Source organism: Thunnus thynnus, chromosome 23, assembly GCF_963924715.1.
Source record: "Thunnus thynnus chromosome 23, fThuThy2.1, whole genome shotgun sequence".
Classification (NCBI taxonomy): domain Eukaryota; kingdom Metazoa; phylum Chordata; class Actinopteri; order Scombriformes; family Scombridae; genus Thunnus; species Thunnus thynnus.
The window spans coordinates 5,277,298-5,296,505 of record NC_089539.1 but is presented as its reverse complement, the minus strand read 5'-3'; the positions used below and the strand labels follow the sequence as shown (position 1 = coordinate 5,296,505).

At 39.7% G+C, this 19,208-nt stretch overlaps 1 protein-coding gene across 4 annotated transcripts in view; it reads left to right on the top strand.

Annotated features, from left to right (window-relative positions):
• Positions 1 to 3,102: 3,102 nt before the first annotated feature.
• The window catches only part of osbpl8 (oxysterol binding protein-like 8), a 99,306-nt gene continuing 83,200 nt past the window's right edge, over positions 3,103 to 19,208 (top strand). For 2 of the 4 annotated variants that reach the window (XM_067581056.1, XM_067581053.1), the window contains exon 1: positions 3,103 to 3,426. The gene's annotated coding sequence lies outside the window, so the exon portion shown is untranslated. Of the gene's footprint in view, positions 3,427 to 18,523; positions 18,569 to 19,208 lie in introns of all 4 variants that reach the window. The other 2 variants (XM_067581055.1, XM_067581057.1) reach the window with 2 other exon arrangements.

Below are 19,208 nucleotides of genomic sequence, written 5' to 3'. Positions count from 1 at the left end.
ATTGCCAGGGAGTTCAAAGAATGGGCAGCAAGACCAGAGTCCAAACACAAGCACAAAGTGTGTTGGAAAGGATGGAACGGCGTGATAAGGATCTTGTTGAAGCTGCTGCGGTCTGACTTGTTTTTAGAGGCTGAGCTTTTGGCAAATGACATCCTGCAAACCATCGCCAGTGCGGTTAAGGAATAGGTAACACGTCCAGAGTGCATACACAAGCGCAAAGTGTCTCTGAAAGGAGTGGGCAACATGATAATAAACTTTTTGAAGCACCTGGCCAAAGTGTTTATCCATTAAATCGTGGCCCAAGTGAAAGCAAAATTCCACCAAATTCTGAAGCTGAAAGCAGCCAGTCGATGGAGTCGCTCATCGATGGTGTCAACTCTCTGTTGGCATCTCTGTTTGAGGATGAGGACAAACAGAAAGACGTTGTGGTGGTCATCAAAGAACTCACCGAAATGATATACTGCTACTCCTTCAGATGTAGAACTAGTTGTTGGGGTTATTTAGGGGGCGAGTAGCCTTCATCTTGAAGGGAAAAAGTGAACTGGGGTTAACTTTTTTCCTTCAACATGAAGGCAGTAAAGAGCTTCAGCCCTGCCTCACATTAAGGTTACCTCCATGTGGGGCAGGACTTGGGGGTCTCAGGGTCACTTCAGTGGTCAACAGTGTTTCTTCACATCTAGAAGGCAAGGGTTCAATTCCCGGTTGTGAGCCTTTCTGAGTCTGTGTGTTGTCTACTGAGGTGGTGTGGGTTTACCTCGAGTTCTCTGGTTTCCTCCCACTTCTCTTCAAAACTATTCATCAAATGGACACCCTACATTGCCCCCCAAAAGCTTGGTTTCATGAAAAGAAAAGTGTTTCAATTGTAATATCTGCTCCGAAATCTTTTTTTTTCTTATCATTTGCAGTCAAAGCTCTAAATATTTAAATCAGATGGAAGTTATGCTGATTCAGTTTCATTCGGGCCAAACTTGTGTGGAAAAAACTTTTGTGTTCCTTTGAAATAGTGTCACAACCCAAAATAGGTGGTGAGCAAGTTAAGGTTAGAGGTATGTTTGAAATACTCAGTTTTATCACACAGTTCATTTTACCTACCTTCAAAAGCTCCCTTGCTTCAGTATTATGACTTTATTGTTAGAAAGTGGTGGACAGTAACTACGTAGGCCTACATTTACTCAAGTACTGTGCTTAAGTACAATTTTACGTACTTGTACTTTACTTGAGTATTTCCACTTGATGCTACTTTATACTTCCATTCCACCACCACAAAGCGGTACTTTCTACTCCACTACATTTATTTGATAGCTTTAGTTACTTTTCAGATGAAGATTTGACACAATGGATAATATAACAATATTTTAAAATACAACACATTGTTAAGAATGAACATTGATGACTTTACTGTTTGTTACAGCATTCCACCAGCAGGTGGAGTCCTGCATTTTCGAAAAGGATACAACTCAAACTGCAGAGCCTGTTACTGAGGCAGGAGTAAAACATGAAGTGACATGCAGGATGCTGCATCAGTGATCCAGACTGGTTGTATGAGAAAGCAGTCAGTTCACACTCCCTTAAGTTCAGTTGCTAAGGGCATCAGTGATGGTGATGCCCAGAGCAACCGCACTTAAGGGAGAGCGAACAGGCTTGATGTATAAAATAAGAATTAAGAAAGCAAAACAGGGAGATATATTTTAGGATTTCTCTGTTGCAATAGAATACAATGAGTTGAGGTCATCGGTGAATTAGGGGGGAGAAAGTTCATGCTTTCTCCAGATTAGTCCTTACAACTGTGCAAACCTTGTACGGCTGGTTTTGTTCAAGAATTATTTTTCTGTCATGCTTTTCTTGTGTATCTGCTCCCCAGATATAGCAGGATATATCAGTCACATCTCTACAAGTTATGCTGCAAGAATTTCAGCAATTATGTTCACTGTAACCAATTCATTGATAAGTTCAAATACTTATATGGACAATAATTTGTATAAATTGTAAAATAATTTGATAAAGAAGAAAAAAGAAGAGGATGTATGTAGAAGGACAGGTTTGAAATGTCTCAGTAATCTTGCATGTATGCCCGTTTTGAGTTTTGGCTTTTTGGTTCACCTGTTGATTTGACACTGAAACAAAGAGAGGAAGATTTACTGTAAAACTAAATCCAATAAAATCTCAATAGTACCTGTTCTCCTCTGATGGTATGTAGCTGCACATAGCAAGTACAGGAAGGGGAATTTCTAGAAAAATAAAGGTCTAAGTTAAATAAAAAGTGCTGTCAGGGCTTTGAGATGCAGACAGATGAAGTATGAAGGAAATCTAATATACTCATACAACTTTAAAACCTCAAATAGAATATATGATTTATGGTCATAATATTGACATTATTATTATAGCATTGAAGTTGCATTACTGATGCACTGTGAATTTTTGTAGTTAAACAGCAAAATCGTCTTATTAATCTACACTGCAAGCGGTTCATAAATAGTGTTGTAGATAGAGTATTTGAAACATTTTGTGGAGAGAAAAACAAACATTGATCTGTTGATAACGCTTGTCTCTGTAAACACTGGTGTAATACCAATGCATACCTGAACACTGATGCGTAACAGGTGACTCATCAGTCAGAACTATCATGAGCACAGAAAATGCAGGGAGAAATACCAAAGCTTAAAAATGGACCTACAAAGATGTCAGGCTCATGATAAAGTCTGAGGTCCAGCAGAGAATTTAGAGCCATAATGTCACATTGCAGCACAGTATTTCTCTGTGTATTTTCTAACTTTGACATCATATTACATAACGCACGAAAAACACTGCTCCTACCATACAGCAATATACGAAGCTAGCCTATAGATTTACCATGACATAATACAGCTGCTGGGACTCAGTAGGAGCAGGTTTGGTTATTAACAATAAGTAATAATTATCGAAGATAATTATTTAAAATCGATAAAATTATTAATATGATAATTACGGGGCACCACCCTGAGGTCAGGAATCAATAACCAAACAGTGAACAACAGTCTCAGAAAGGGTGTTCATCCACATACATTTTGATATTTCTGTGGCTGTTATTTTGAAATCTGTAACCGGCAGTACTGTTCCGTTTCAGTTAACGTTTGCCCGATGACTCAAACCCACTACAGAGCCGTGCAGGCGGGCTAGTAGCTAACAAGTTGACTGAATATCGGTGGCTAATAGTCAGTACAAAATCCACCAGTGTTACTGGAGTCTATTTGAACTTTGTAAACATTAATATTGGACCTACATGACGCCGCTGGGTTGAGGAGAACGCGAGCCACTAACGTTAATGCTCAGAATTAAACATTTCCAGCTCGTTAGCTAACAGCTAACGGACAGTCGTCCCTGAATATTCACAGCCAGTGTTTTCCTTCCTTTCTGTGGGCCAGCCAGACAACCCGAAGCGAAGCAAAGGTGAGTACCACACAGACAAAATAACAAAAACTGACCATTTAACGCCGCCTTCCACCACCTTCTAACAATGTTGACTAAACACAGCTAGCTTCCTTGCTAATTCGCTGCGTGTGTATATGGCGAGTTGACAGCCGTGACTGCAGCAGAGCAAGACTATTATGTAATAAACTACGGTTAGAGAGAGCCGAGGCGTTGAGTTAAACAGCTTCTCCATCTCCACACGTCTCTGCGTATGTCCCATCTCCTGCTCCAGGGTGAACATTTTTGAGGACTAGGTTAGCCAACATTTAGTTAGCGGTGTGTATTTGCAGCCGTGTAGTCAGGACTCTGTGTGCTCTGCATCAAAGCGGTGAGTATGACATACTGTATCTGCCTCATTATGGAAGCAGCTGTAAACCTACAACTAGTCTCACTTTGTTTAGACCTCAAGGTTTGTTCACTTAAGGGTAAGGTGTTGCCTCTTTTCTGAACTGACCCCACTCCCACTTGACTAGATATTACCCCCCTGCATCAGCCTTTAACATATGACCCTGCTGCAGTGTTGCATGTCTGCACCCACCTCAGCCTTGGTGCTATGTTACCACTTTCACTTGACAGGAGTCAGGAGCAGAAACAGGAGACTAGAGAACTGTTCCTAATTGTGTCAGACAGCTGATGCATCCGGCAGATCCTGGACTGTTCGGATATCTGATATGAGCCTGTAACGTTATCAGCCTTTCGATTTCACTGAGGCTCTTCCCTCCAACTTGTACTCTTTTGCTTGATGTGTGTATGTTATAAAGAACCTCATTTAGGTTTTACAGTTGGAAGCTAATTCTACATTTAAAGGCCTCAAATATCAGTTTATAGGTGTAATGAGAAGCATGAAAGTCTGCTGGATGCATCAACTATGATTTCATATTTCACAGCAGGAAATGGTCAGATTTAGATGTTTCAAACTTGTAGTTTGAGGTGATTTGAGTCCATGATGAAAACACCGGTCAGTCCATTCTGTGTACTTGTGCCAACTTGGGTTCAGTCGGTGATGTATTTCCATATTTTCCATCCTCTCTGCATTTGCATGTGAATGAAGGGTAATCCCAGACTTTCCATGCCAAACTTTTGTTGAGGTGAGGCTCGCAATCCAGGGTCACAAGAGCAACTAGCTCATTTCCCAGGCAAATGGAGTTTCCATTCAGCCCTTCTCAAACCACAGCTCGTGTCCTGCACACTGCTCTGGTAGACACACATAGCTCTACATTTGAATGCATGATCTACTTTGGTAGCACCAGCAATATATTAATACTGATATGCAAAAGGAAAATGGCAACAAATATTTTTTGTTTTGAAATGTTTTGGTTTGCCATTCTCAATTAATATGCAGATTATTTTGTCTTCAAATGTCTTGTTTTATCTGACAAACAGTCCAAAACCCGTTAAGTTAACGATGATATAAAATAGAGAAACGCTGAATATCCTCATAAAAAAACCAGGGAACCAGTGCATGTCTGGTGTCTTTGCTTGAAAAATATCAGTTAATCGTTGCAGATTGAATTTCTGTTGATTTACTAACTGATGAATCGTTTAAACTCTAGCCTAGTTATTTGTAAAAAGTGGAAAAATTGCATTATAAATAAATACATTAGTTTCCAAATGCTCAGCATGGATCCTAAATGTGTTATTCTGGTGCTGAGACTGTATTCTGATGCATTATGTAACTGACACACTACAAAAACAGCTTTTAAACAAGGTGAATCATGAGCAAAAGTTTGCTCATGCTGAGTTAAAATGTTTTGTTTGCAGAAAAAAAAATCACATATGACTGCAATTTCTAGTTATTGCTACTTGTTTAAAAGTCTTTAGGCCATGGAAAATAGGGCTTTAGTAGAACATTTACCTGGAGATGCTCAGTTTTGTTAATGAAGCTTATTAATTATGTCAAGTGCTGGTCCAGACTAGAGGACTAAACTGTTGGACTGACACAAGGAGAGAGACTCTTCTTTGGATGCTAACCGCTTAACAAGGCTCTGTGTGCAGAGAGTGCTTTGAGCGGCTGCTGGGTGTTGCTGCTACATTCCTGCTCTATACAGTAATCATTATTTCTAGTCATACATTATGTAGATGAGGTGCATGCATGAGGCACTAAGCATATTACAAATCAACCCTGCGGTTGTAAGGTGTGCTGTTCATCCACATTAGCCTCTATGCTTGTTTTTACAGAGCTGTGGGGTTGTTGTGTCCACACTAGCTTTTCGTGTCCTTGCACATGCATGCAGGTAATGTGGGTAAAATGGGTAGGACAAAATTCGATGAGCAGGTTTGACAGAATTTTTTTCGACTCTTATTTGACCAGTAATGGCTTGCTGAGCTAAAAGCTCTTTGTCTTGACCACTTTGTTCTTCCAATACAAACACAATTCTTATTGTCCTCCTATAATGAAAAATAACAGTGCTGGTAAAATCTGTAAAGGGAGGATTGTGTTTTTCCAATTTCCTATGTTTCATTTCAGCTGATACAGAAAGAATTCCTAAGTATCTGAAAATTGCTATTGTGTTTCTCAGTGGGTTATTGCTTTCCAGTAAAACATGAATCACTCAGTTACACAAAGATGGTCAGCCAGAAGCCTATGACTGTCATTTACAACAGCTTATCTGGTCTCTGCTGCTGTAAAATGTCATATACTGGAGGCTGAATTTGTTCTGTTATAAAGCCTGTTGTCCTACCATGTAAACACTTAGTCACCAGAGTGATGAATTTCATATTGTGTTGAAATGCCATATGGTACTGTCACAGCCAGAAGCTATTGGGAGTGGGGACTGTTTTTTTTTTTTAATGTCTTTGGGAAGTTGCATTTTGATCTGGGTGTGGTGCTTTCCTGTAGTATTTGTCATTCAGCAGTGGTGATATATTGAGTTTTATACACAAATGTATATATATTTTAATCAGAACATGCTTTGGAAATGGCAGAAACTGAAACAATTAAAACAAACACAGTTAGTGCTTATCTCCACTGTCTCAGCCCTGGGAATTAAAGGGTGCATTTAATCAGTTACTCTCTTTTAAAGGGCTTCACAGTGACAACATTATGAAAGAACCCCTCATCTTCAGTCTCTCACTGAGCAAATATTCACCTGTCAACAAGGCTGTAGTCTCACAACAGCCTTTTCTTTCTACCCCCATACTGTAGGACTATTAAGAGCCATAATAAATGCTGTGTTGCTCATGAAGTTATTGAAATGCCAAGGCCAGTGCATCACTGCAGCGTAATCTTCCCAGCTGGGACACTCAGGCCACTGGCTGTGGGTTGGCTGATTGGATGCATTCGCTCCGACAAATGCCAGATGTGCTCAAAGTGAGATAGTTGCCTCTCACTTCTTGTCAGTGTGGATTTATCCAGCAGCCACACACAAATCAGGTTACATTTTGGCCTGCTTTTCTTTAACGTTTAATTCAATGGCTTTTATTACAATCTGTGAGAGGGTGAGCTGAGGCTTACCAATGAAAACAGCTGTTTTTATTTCAACGAAACCATATTATCCTGTACCTTTTTAATTTCATTGTCTCAGGCTTCATTTTACTGACGAGCTTACTGCCGTTGGCTCCCATACATCAAACAACACTGAACAAACATGCCTTTAATTTGCACCTGTCTCCAGTGATGAAAGGCTTTTGTTAAGTGTGGTTTCTTGTGTGCGCACCAGGTCCACTGCTGAGCAGGATTTGTTATTTGATAAAGGAGCGTGGGCGCGTCTAGCCCTTTACGAGTGTCCCAGCCCATTAACTTCAGTGTCCACCCTCGTCAAGCCCCCAAAGGATAGCTTCAGAGGAAGGAGATGTTTATGACTGCCCACCTGGACCGCAGCATCTTCCTGCATCACGGAGAGATCCGCTGCTTTCAAACCTACACATAATCTGTAACATTCAAATAAGAAGCGACTTTGAGTACAGCTCTGTGCTGTAGATATAAAGTGTCACCTCTGCAGTTATGTATGTTTCAAACACTGATCACATATTGAGAATGACATCAATACAGAGATACAGGAGCAAAGCCTTTGATCTGCTGCTTAGCGAGCCACTTATTAATTCCTCCAAAGCTCTAACTTGTGATTGGAGATCACAGTTCTAGCATAACAAGAAATGATGTGTGGAGACACTGAGCCTCAGTTTGAAACTTTAAATTAATTTAGAAAGGATGGGGTTGACTATGAATTGATTAATTTATCCAGTGTTTTAGCATCCAGAACAGCGATGAGTAGCTCTTTAAAGATAGAGAACAAGCAAGATGATTATTTGCAAATGGCCTTACCCATCTTTGACACCAAACATGTGCGTGTCGTGCGTATTTTAAAGGTTAAGTGTTGTATAAAAGGATTATATGTCCTATTAAACAGCTAAGTTGGATGCTATGGACTACATCAGAATGGTAACAATCACAATATTAATTTTCCTAATCTCCTCCTGTCTGCAATGCTTGCTTTTTTTAACGCCTAGTCCTGGTAGATTAGAGCACAATTGCATAACTCTGGGAATTCAGATATACACAAAATTAAAGATACCCTGTGGAGTTTTCATGTATATAAATAGAGCGTTTACACTGCAGGAACTTTCCCGGGAGACCAAGAACCTTTTGAATTCAGGAACCAAACCTGCGTTTCGACCGGAGGAACCAAGGACCAAATTTAGTTCCTGTAAGATAGTCCAAGGTGCTAAAAAACTCCCTCGTCCAGGGGTAGAACTTTCCAAAATGCAGGAACTGTAGGGGCGAGGGTTTGCAGGCATGATCGTTGCTGATTGGTCAAACACATATACTGGCAGCTCTAGCTTGATTCACCAAACAAGGAAGTATCAATATGAGGTGGACATTTCTCATCGTTAACGTTAAAACAGCTGGCTCGTTTTAAAAAAGAGTGTGAGAAAGAGTGTGAACGAGCTGAGAGCACAAATGATTGAATATAGGAACAGAGAGTGGCGGCACAGAGAATAAAGACGGCGAATGAAAGAAATAAAACTTTATTTTCTGATTGTTTGTTTGATGGGGGTTATGTTATAAAGCAGAAATGAAAAACCATCAAACACAAATCATTAACTGTGGAGGCCGTCACAGTTCTCAGTCTCCTTTTCCTCCTCTGTATTTCACCTTTTCACTCATTCATCACATCTAACTCAAACGTCAGGCATCAACAGTAAATACAAACAGTATGACTGTGTTTCCTCTGGTAACACTGTGTTTCAAATGCTGCTGTTTTTTAATTTCATCATGGGTCCAATTTGCATAATGTACCTAGTTCTTCAGATGTAGTGGAAACGCAGACAGGATTACACAACAGGGACTTTTAATTCCTAGTTTGTTCCTGAGATTAGTTCCTCTGGTTCCATTGTTCCTGGAACTTTTTGGTCAAAACAGGGCTAAAGTTATGTAAAAGAGAGCGCTGGTGGTGTCCCTCAAACCACCGGTGCTCATGGAAGGGAATCATTTTGAAGAGGAGTGGAAGAATCATGACCAAAAAATGGCATAAAAAAATCCATGCACACCGATCTAAGGCATCTTTGCCTTTTTTGTGAATGAAAGATATAACTGCGGTGTGCATGGATTGTGCCCACACGCGTTGGTGTGTTTTTTAATGCCCACTGAAACAAAGGCCTTTTATGTTTCCAACCTACCTTGAGTGCCTGGATTTAGATTTTTTATTCCATTTTTTCATAATTCATTTTGTCATAATTCTTCCGCTCTTCTGCGGAGCTAAAGTTGTATTTACATTCAGCGTTTTTAACCAAAACACAAAGTGTATCAATGCAGTCTAACAATCATTTTACATGCATTTCCATCTATGTTTGCTTCCTTTGTTGGCACATTGCTATGTTTTTTGGCGTGTTACTGCTACCAGCTTTCAATTAGTGACGTAGTGTGAAACCATCAGCAGGATTGTGTATAAGGTCAGCATGCTCATGCATTAGGTGTGAAGGTGTTGTAAGGGTGATGTTTGCCTTTTTTTTGTAATGAACATTTTATTGAAAACTTAAACACAAAAATAAGACAGACAGATCGAATCACTTAATCAGATAACTATCAAAACTAAATACCTACTTACTCATAAAATAGGGAGATAATATCAAATTTTAAAAAACAAAAAAACAAATCACAGACCACCACGATGGCATTTTCTCCAATGATGAGCACAACAGTCCATTGATAACACTGGATTACCAAGTTGACTGCAAGGTTAGGGCCCCATGTAAACATGATCAAGCTTATTCAGCAGAGAGTATGTCACTCTCTCATAAGAAGCTAACTGTGCCATTGTAGACCATTCTTCGTAATGGGGTGCGTTTTCTTCCTCCAGTGTCTCAGTAGTATCTGTTTGGCTGAAGCCAGAATAATCCATCTCTTTTTGAAGGAGAAGTCTTGGAGCTTGGTGTTTGAGCCCAAGAAAGACAGTTTTGCAGAGATTTTGAATTTTTTCTTAAGGACTTCAAACATAATCTCTTGGATATTATTCCACCAGTCTTTAAGTGTTGGACATGTCCAATGTATATGTAATATAGAATCACTGTTTCCTTCACATCTCCAGCAAGCATCTACCAGCATTAGGTTCTATTTATATAGTTGTTGTGGTGTCCGATGTCATCTGTGTATTATTTTCAGTTGAATAAACCTATTGCCCATTTCCTTGTTCATTGTATTAATGTTATTTAAACACGACTTCCTCAGGAGATATTTCCACAGCCAGGTCTCCTGTCCCATGTTTTTTGATCTTGAGCAAGGGGTCACATAGTTGTTGATAGATCTTGGGAGCGATGCCCCTACATGATAATGATCTAATCAGCAGTTCTTCAATCAGGCTGCCTGTGGGGCGGGTAAGAGGGCTTCCTAACCATTTAGGCACTTTGCATTTGGACATACCTCCAAATTGATTATGTGATAATTTATATCTATCTACAATTTGGTTGAAGGTTAGTGTGGCTGTTAAATAAATGCAAAACGTAGGTTATCCCAGCTTTTCACCATGGTGTCTAATTAACTGTCTCCAATTAAAATTTGCTTATTATTCCATAAATGTACTCAAAGGGGCTTGAAAAAGTCCCAATGGCCAGCTCTATGCAGTTTGTACCACAATGATTTAGTATTAGTGATAATTAGATGATCCTTCTGTTGTAGCAATTTTGTGCCAAATTGTTCGGACCAGGGAGCTAGCCCACCACTAACGTCAGTCTCTATCTGGAACCAGCTTGGTTTATCTCTTTCCTCACTACTTGGTAACCATGTTCCAATATACTTTGTATTGATAGCCAAGTAGTACCCTTTAAGATTGGCAAGAGAAAATCCGCCTTTCTTTGTATGAGCTTGTAGTTTCTTTATTCCTAAACGGTGCTATGAATTGCCCCAAAGGAAATCTAAAATAAGAGAATCAAAATCTCTGAAGTAGGAGTTGGGAATATTCAGAAGAATGTGGGATAGTATGTAATAAATCAGAGGTGCAGTCATCATTTTAACAGTGTATTTTCCCCCAAAGCAAAAGATGAATTTTGGTCCATCTACCAAAATCAGATTTCATGTTCTGAAGTAATGGATTGATATTTTCTCAGACCATATCTTTGTAATCAGGAGTTACTTGAATGCTCAGGTATTTGATACCTTTCAAGGACCAACAAAACTTCCTCTAATGGAACAGGGTAGATGGGCAATTGCAGTTAAGTAGAGAATTAGGCTGATAGCCACTAGGATCTAAGGCATCTTTGCCTTTTTTGTGAATGAAAGATATAACCGTTGTGTACATGGATTTTGGCAAGGTGCCAGCTTTAAATGTATCGTTATAAACCTCAAGCAAGACTTATAATATCTTCAAAGGCTCTGTAAAAATCGGCAGGAAGTCCATCTAGCCTGGGGGATTTGTTTAGTGACATGCTTTTAATCGCCTGAGAGATCTCTTCTATTTTTAGTGGTGCCTCCAAGAAGTCTCTGTCACTGTCAGAGAGTTGTGGAAGATTAAGATCAGCAAGAAAGCTGTCAAACTTTTGTTTATGTAAGTCACCCTGTGATGAATGACGATCTAAATCTATCATTTATCTGCTTAGAGGAGGTAGAGATATTTCCATCTGGCTGCTGTATACTGGTATATGGTTCATACTTTTGTTGTTTTAAGTGGTAGGCCAGAAGCCGACCAGGCATGATGTAATTTGTTTAATTGATATTTAGTGGCAATTATCTTTAGTGTGGACCTGTCCTTGGTTTGAGAGTTCCAAGTATTTTAAGTTTGCTCTCTAATTCAGTGAATTTCTCATTAGCTGACATCTTCTTAAAGGAAGCATAGGAAATGATTCTTCCTCTCCAATAGGCTTTCAGAGTATCCCACCAGATGGCAAGGACACTGCTTTCTATTTAGTTTCCTCTAAAAGCAAAGTATCATTTCTAATCATTTAAGGGAATGGACTGTCTTTCAGTAAGGATACATTAAAATGCCATCACCAGCTTTTAGGTGTCTGGAAAACTGGAGCATGGTTTGAAATGACTATATTGCCTGTATTAGAGCTAACAGAATAGTCCACTAATGACTGAGAGATTAGAGAAAATAATCAATTCTGGTGTAGATATTATGGGGGGGAAGAGAAAAACGAGTAATCTCTTCTATTTGGATGCATTAATCTCCAGATGTCTTTTAGACCCAAATCAGAGGCTAACTGTCTAATAGCAACAGCTGATCTTCTCTCTGTGTTACATCTAGGCAGGGATCTATCAAGATCCTGATCCAGTATTTGATTAAAATCAACACCTAATATTATCTGAATAATCCCTAGTTCCAAGAGAAGTTGTGATAGGTTATGAAAAACTCCTAACCAAATTAGGTGCATAAATATTAGAGAACAACTGGTGTGTACATAGCAGCTATCTGAGTCAGTTAACACTTCTGTTTCATCAAAAATCATTCTTATCAATCAAAATGGAGACCCCTCTTCTTTTGCCATTTCCTGGGCTTGAAAAAACCTTCCCCACCCAACAGCACCTCAGCTTTAAGGAATTCTTTCTTATTTAAATGTGTTTCCTGAACAAAGGCTATGTCCACTTTAGATATGTCCATTTTTTTTAACAACATTTTTAAGTCCCTTAAAGTAGCCATTTTTAGGTTAGTTATATTGGCCTTTTGAAAGACCTTGTAGAATAAAACATCCCTTCAAAATTGTCTGTTTTGTCATAATAGGACATGAGTCTTCTTGCTATGTCAAATGGTAATATGAGTCCCTCTCAGAGGAATCTTGCTTTGCTGCATAACTTTCATTACCAGGCATCAGACTGGCAGACGATAACACTGCCAGTCCACCCCAAAAACCATTGTGTCATGAGTTGACTCATGAATGCCAGACAGAAATAAAGCTTTGCTCAGCACAAGGTGTGGGACTGTAGGTGCAGCTATTGACCACACCTAACGTTGTACTGAGCATGTCGGCTTGCACCACAGAAAAGCCGCAAAAGGAAAAAATGTAAAAAAAAAAAACCTCCATCCTGAATAAAACATTTGACAGGTGGTGCAAATGATTGACTACAATCCTCTGGTGCAGCTTTTTGAAAAGATTAGTGGAATATGTCCCTGTGTTGTTTGGATACGATGGAAACAAAGGCACTGGAGTCTGCCTTTTCTGTTGCTGTATTATTCCACTTATGTGCCTTAGGCATCTGTTTTTTAAGGTGTTGAAGCTGAGTATAAATATTTCTTGCAGGAACAAAGGAATACACTTGTAGTAAACAAAAGAATGGAAAAATGATCTCACACGGGTGTTTGATGAGAAGCACAGGACCTGCGCTTTTGTTGTGTGAGTGACTTGCTGGTTCCCGCTGCTCATGATGTTCTAGTTACACTCTCAGTGGGGGGATACATTTCTCATTTTTTCCCAGCCTGGCTTCTTTCACCCCTTATTTTAAAACAAGGGATCAGTTATGCAGATCAGACGACCCTGAGAGCTTAGCACGCTTTAGGTTTTCAAAATGAAAAGTGAACAAGACGGCCTTGTTTTAAACAGGTTTACCACAATCTGACCTAGCAAAAAGTCATGACTGCTATTTTCCTCCAAACACTCAGATGGTTGCTTAAAACGCAGGCGTGAATGACATACATCTATACCACTGAAAACCGCAGCATTAAAGCTTACAGCCTTGCCCTTAGCAGGTGTTAAAGGGTGTCAGCTTGCACACCAAGCCTCTTTGCCCAGCTCAGTAGACATTGATCTTAGTATGGGTGGGTAGTTGTGTTTTACTGCCGCGGAAGTAGGTGGGTGTGTGTATAAGATAAAGTGAGATAAAGACAAAGCTATCGTTTTGCTCTGCATCAGTGTGAATGTATCTTTGATATTGAAAGTAGTACTTATAAGTAATTTTAATGTTTAATCAGTCATTCCATGATCTTTTTTTGCAATCATTTAAGCTAAAAATGACAGAATATGCATCTGTTTGCAATAAAACTTTAATTTATGAGTCTTGGCATGATTTAATTAAGGATAAAGTTACAAGTATCTACTCAGCTCAGACCTGCATGCTCTGTTTTCTAGTGTCCTAATTCACTCATGCCAACTCCAGTATCCTGTGTGCAGCTGCATCTCTTTGAGGGACTCACAACTCATTGCTTTTGATGAGCCTGTTTGATACAGGCGGATGGTGATGCTTTGCTTCGCTCAGTGTTGAGCAATGATACATTTTCATATCATACTAGAAAGCTAGCACCCAGTGTTGTGGCATGTGCCATCTTTGAGCTTTTGAAAGGACATTTCAGACGCTGTCTCTTCTGAACTGGCAAAAAAATCACCACAAGGTCCGGCTATGATAATCCCTTTGGGCTAAGCCGTAGCTTGAGGGGAAAGAGACGGTGGCTGTGATGCAAACTCACATACCTATGTCACTTGCATAATTCACACAGAACTTCCTCTGCAATGGAAACTTGCAGATCTAAGTAACTTCTTAAGCCACACATGACTCGGGCCAATCACGACAGACCGACGAGGAAGGCTGAATAACTAGATGGCGTTCAGCTGATACGACTATTCACAGCGAATTATTATGAGTCATAACGCGTCCTCCTGAAATGTCAGGATAGCACATAAAAAAGAAACTTTAAAGACAAACGATAATAAAATGTTTCTATGTATCCTCAATCTCTGTTAAACATAAATCAAAATAGAATTTCCTCTGAGATGAGATGTTTTGAATATTACTTTCTTATTTCCCAACTGTGCAGTTCTTATCACCATTTTTGTTTTCTCAGAATTCCTCTGGCCTGTGTTTTATCACTGTTGAGATAAGTTATCTTTGCAGGCCCATCTCTCCACCTTCTATTCAGGTTGGGCAGGCTTTGCAGAGTCTCTTGACAAGGATTTGGGCTGATAATAGCAGTTATTTGTGGTGTGACCTGCCTTCTCCTTCAACAAAGAGATTTTTTAACTTTGAGGTATTGTTGGAGAATTGAGCCTTTGGCTGGGCTCTGCCCTCCACCCGACTCGAAACTCTAGCAGAACTTGTACTAAGTGTGTGCAAATTAGCTCCACATTACTCACTTTTGTTCTCATGAATCCTCTTGAAGATGACATTTTATCTCAATGCTGCAGTCTCCTTCCGTGGCCAGGAAGTGTGCACCATCTAGCAAGGTCAGACAGGCTCCCCCAGCCTCATTCGAAAGCTCATTTGTTGGATGTAGGAAAGTACTGAGGGAGATGGTTCAAGAGGGACTCGATGCTGAGCCAACAATAACACTCTATTCATGTCAGTAGGAAATCATTATTCATCCTATTCATTATCTTCATAATCTAGAGAATCACCCACAGTCAGTGTATCTCTCCCTCAGTTACACTGGCCTGTACTTGACACAATCCAGCAAAGTCACCTTTGCTCAGGAGGGACTTATAATTAAATCCAATAAAAAGAAATATAATTATGAGGAAGTATATTATTTTAAAGATTAGAATCATAGTCCATTTTCATCATTTGTATTTTTTCAGCCAGAATTATATATATTTTTTTATTAACACATGCTTAGCACTATCTTCAAGCATTAGAAAAGTGAGTTTTAATTCCAAGAAAGAATGCTGGTTGACAAATAGGTTTCTGCAGCCAGAAATCTTAGAAGCAGACGCAGTAGTCAAGCCACTCATCAACAGTCCTCATACCTCACACATTCTGCTTATTCTATTTCATTTTTGAGTAATAATCCCTTATTTAACTACACACTTTTTGACAAAAGTAGTCATTTCTTTGAAGAGGTTACAGGCCTATATAATGTATGTGTTCTTTGATCATCTGCTGCTGGCTTAGATCGTCTGTGTTGCCGCACTTTTCCCCACAGTCTATCTACCATAGGCAGGCAAATGAGACGGTTCACAGTGGTGCTTCAAGCTCCATGCAACTGTGTAATACAGTTTAATGCATTGCATCTAGCCAATGGAGGGTGAACAGGGGAGGGTGAGATAGAATGTTTTGGGGATTTCTTCTACAGAGGGGACTATATTTATATATTTAGGTGATTTCTTTCCCATCAGTCAGTAAATATCTCAAATGTTTTATAGAATTTTGAAGTTAATTCAAAAAGGGCATTAGATTTTCTAGGGAAGTTGAATTAGTTTTGGGGAATTTACAAAATATTACTTTATACTGAAATATGGAAAAAAGCTTGATAGGTTTTTGGGAACCCCATAAGTCAAAAAAGTAAAGTTATGGTAGTTTATGAAAGTTGTCTGACTTAATCACAGAGATTTATTGAAAATACATGAAAGTGTTTAGAGCATGATGTTGAGAGGCCCCTCAGTGATGCACCACAGTAATATGGAAGCTCGGTGTAGAAAGAGGACGTATTGGAAAAGATAGGAAGAAAGGCTTCATTTGGACGTTACAAAGACACAAGATCCTATTATGTGGGTTTTATTTGTGAGTTTAGAAAGAGCAGCTTCCTGGTGACACATCGAACCTTAATGTGGTGAGCGAGCAGATGTGAAGACAAATTGCGAATGTAAAGACATTAGTGTGGGCTCCGTTTGGGCATTTGTCATAATTATAAAAATTACCTTTTATTAAATATAAATGCTTTCCTCCACTCCTTCCTGTCCAAATCAGGACAAACTAAACATGCCCATAAAGAAGAAGCCTTGTTCTGCCTTATGAATTATAACAGACATAATGTTGAAACTGAAGTTCATCTGAAAGAGAGATTTTCTCACTGGTTATTAAATATAGCCATTATTCCTCCTAAAGGGCTGCTGGTGTATAATAAAAACTGCTACTTGCTTAAATAAAAACAGAATTATGTAGAAGTATAGCAGTAGCATAGGGTTTACAAAGGGCCAAAAGGCACTGAATCAATACATAGCTAAGCATAAAGCAACTGGTGAGTCATGACAAAATATCACCAAAGATAAACTCCAACTCTAAAAGTATTCTTTGAGTGTCCTTGGACAAGCAATAAAAGAGACAAAGAAAGCAAAAGCCTTTCAGTGGCTGAATATCTTTGCCCGTTAAGATGCAGTGCAGTCTGTGAAGGCCGCTGTTTCTTATTGTACTGTAGGACTTTTGGTTGATTGTTGATGTAATGCTCAGGTTTGATTCCCTCCTGAAATGAAAAATAGCATCTGAAGCAGCAGCAGCAGCAGCAGCAGCCTTCTGGCTTTGCCTGTCACTGCATTCTCAGTCATCTATGCAGGTTCAACTGTATGTGAGCGTCTTTACATTGAATATATTTGAAGTGGTTTCTCTTCAAATTCACCTGTTCTTGCTTTCTCATAGGAGAGTGTGGAGAGTTTATCTGAGTAGAATAATATCCAGGGCTCTACAGTGGGAGCATTTTGCTTTCCTATGAGAGGGAAAATGTGAACAATTACTTGGTTGCATACACCCGGATTGTCAAAACACACAAATTCACTCTTAACAAATCTGTTACTGAATCTCTTTCATAATAGCAAAGAGCAGCAGTGCACAAAACATTCAGCTAGCAGCTCTTCATTTTTAGCCTGTGCTGACCGACTCCTTTGCCAGTCAAAATGACATACGTAGCCGGCGGCAGATTATGATATCAACTGTCACCAATTAACGTCAATTCTGTGAGTAACTTGATGACAGGCCAAAATGAAACTTAACTGTTGTTGGGTTTGTGTGCTCTCTGGAAGCCAGAGATTGTTTGTGAGGGAGCGACAAGTGAACTGAGCTTTTTTGTAGTTTTAACATTTCCAACAGAGTGATACCTCTTCTTTAGTCAAGGAATCTAGCTCATCGCTTCATGTTCATTCATACCATAGTATTAATTTAAACTTTATTTACATAATCACACATTTAATATCTTCTGTTGCACTCAATATGTATTTCACTATGTATACTGAGCATCTTTGGCACTAAAATGTATTTGGATCAGTTGGAGTGAACATTAAAACACTCAGATCTGTTTCTGACCTCTCAGCTTAGAGATTTCAACTGAATCTTTTCAGTTTTAGTTATTTATAAGCTTTGAAAAGTTGAACTTTAAACCTAAATAGATTCAGTAAAGAGCTTGAATTGATTCAGATTTGATAAGCAGATTCAATACTGAAATTAGATTCAGTACGAGGATTCGTCACTGGATTCAAATTGGACAAAATGCAATCCGACCCCAAGCCTAATTGCAAAGCCTCTGGCACTCTGTATGCTGTTTGAAAGTAGATCTATTCATGACACACAATGCATTCCTGTCCTTTTGTCAGGTCTCAAGTACATCCTATTTTTAGAAATTCTCTAGTACTCTTAAATTACTGCCTGTGCATCTTCTGCATGTATGTTTAAGATAAAAAGAGATGCGTTAAAGTTATTTCTGTAAACAAAAATACTTTATGTTAGGTGTTTTAGCACCGTGTGTGTGTATGTGTGTGTGTTTGGGGCCTCTGTTGGCGTAGCACACACTACATCGAGGTCACATCAGTATTGACCGGCAGCGAAGGCTTATACAGTATGTAGAGCACACTCTTCTTCTCTGTCGTCGCACACACACAGAGGGAGCTCTCACTGCTGCTCCGCCGCAGACACCGGCAGCCCTGCAGCACTAGCCTACATTTCAGAGGAGGAGGGAGAAAAAAATATGGTGATGTCATCTCTATGTCTCTCTCCCTCCCTCTCTTTCCCTCTCAGTGGCTGTGAAGGTAATGGTGCTTTCTGCTGCCCGAGCTGCATGAGGTAGGTCCTTCATTCACCCCCGTCCTCGATCTCTCACACACACACACACACACACACACACACACACACACACATGCGTGCTGCATTAGTCCGGCTGCCTCTCACGCTTCTTGTGTTTAAATTTACCTGCACTTGATCTGGACAGATGTTGTCTGTTTACGTACCTGTGTGTGGAATAGTCTCACTCTTGTTGCTTGTTTTGGGTGTGTGTAGGGAGGGCTGCTCACTGATGCTAATACATTGAGGACACATCAGATGTTAGATGCGACCCGATACCGGGTTAGCTGCTCAGAATGTGTCCGGTGTTAAGATTGCAGATAGCCGTCAAAATCTCAGGCTGAGATGAGGAGGTGAATCATGTTTGTCCAGCTGCTGACAGCTCCAATCGTATTCAGTACAGACCATCTATATGATCCTGTCCTCCTGCTTTCCCTGTGCGCTCTTTTACGAAAAGGTCGCTCTCGGGTCACAGGAATATCACCTGCCATTCTGACCTTTGCACTTCTTTTCGCTTCCTTGTGAATGTCCACAGATCTTTTTTTTAAAACATATGAACGGTTGCATCTTTAGGCCTAATGTGCCAGTATCTCAGCCTCACATCTTTTCTCCTTTTTACTGTTGTGCGAGAGGTATCACACAG